The 1,030-nt window shown below is 35.3% G+C and overlaps 1 protein-coding gene across 1 annotated transcript in view; it reads left to right on the top strand.

Moving 5' to 3' along the window:
• Window positions 1-372: 372 nt before the first annotated feature.
• LOC105532822 (vacuolar protein-sorting-associated protein 36-like) overlaps window positions 373-1,030 on the top strand; it is a gene marked incomplete at its 3' end in the record, with an annotated part of 31,794 nt that continues 31,136 nt past the window's right edge. Inside the window, exon 1 of the mRNA XM_011971115.1 lies at window positions 373-443. The remainder of the gene's footprint in view (window positions 444-1,030) is intronic.

Consider the following 1,030-nt stretch of genomic DNA (forward strand, 5'->3'; position numbering starts at 1 on the left):
CACATATATACAGCATATGTAATATTGTAAATTGCTGTAAATCACTTTCTTTCCCACTCATCCAGTGTCTTAGAGTTCTATGGTAATCCATGCAGTTCTACCTCATCATTTCTTTTTAACCTTTGCATGGATTGCAGAGTATGAATGTGTATCATACCTGGTTGTTGTTTGCATTTTTTTCTAATTCTGTCAAGACTATACAGATAGCTTATGAAGTATGTAGCATTGGTTCTCTTTACTTTGTGGTAAGCCTATTCTAAAAGTAAAATGTTTATTTATATGATTAACTTAGTGTTGTATAATTTATGAAGAAGAAAATCTGAACCACAATGAGTGGTATATTATTAATATTTTGTGATGCTCTTTCTTTCTAGATAAAATTTGATGCTGGGACTCTCCTTCTTAGTACACACCGACTGATTTGGAGAGATCAGAAAAATCATGTAAGATACAGTTTTTTACATCTGTTGAAGGTTTTATTTTGTTTATTTATTTTTTAGAGACAGGGTCTTGCTGTATTGCCCAGGCTGATCTCTAACTTCTGGGCTCAAGTGATTCTCCTGGCCTCAACCTCCCGAGTAGCCAGGACTAAAGGAGTGAGCCACCATTGTAGGTTTTAAATCACTGAAACTTTTTCTTCTTTTTTCATTTCTGGTAAAACTTATATAATGAATGCAATAATAAATTTTCCTTTTCTGAATGACAAAAGAGTGTGTCCCGTATAATTTCTCTGAATGGAGTGCAGAAACAGGAGTTAGTGTGTTGTCCCTTATTCAGCTCCAGAAAAGTCCATGTAGTTACTGGATGGAGAATCATGTTGTTTAAATACCAAATTCTACTCTATATCTAAATGGTCCATGTATAACAGGGGAATAATTCCCCCATCAGTTGTGAGGGAGTCTTTAAAAAGAGCTCGTATGTCCTTAAAACCAAATTGTGTTCTGGGTTGTTGTTGAGAATCAGGAGAGTAGGCCTGCCATCAAGTGCATGCCTTTATCTAGATATTGAGATCTGTCTCTAAGTCACTCAG

This window comes from Mandrillus leucophaeus, unplaced genomic scaffold, assembly GCF_000951045.1.
Source record: "Mandrillus leucophaeus isolate KB7577 unplaced genomic scaffold, Mleu.le_1.0 Scaffold987, whole genome shotgun sequence".
Taxonomy (NCBI): Eukaryota; Metazoa; Chordata; class Mammalia; order Primates; family Cercopithecidae; genus Mandrillus; species Mandrillus leucophaeus.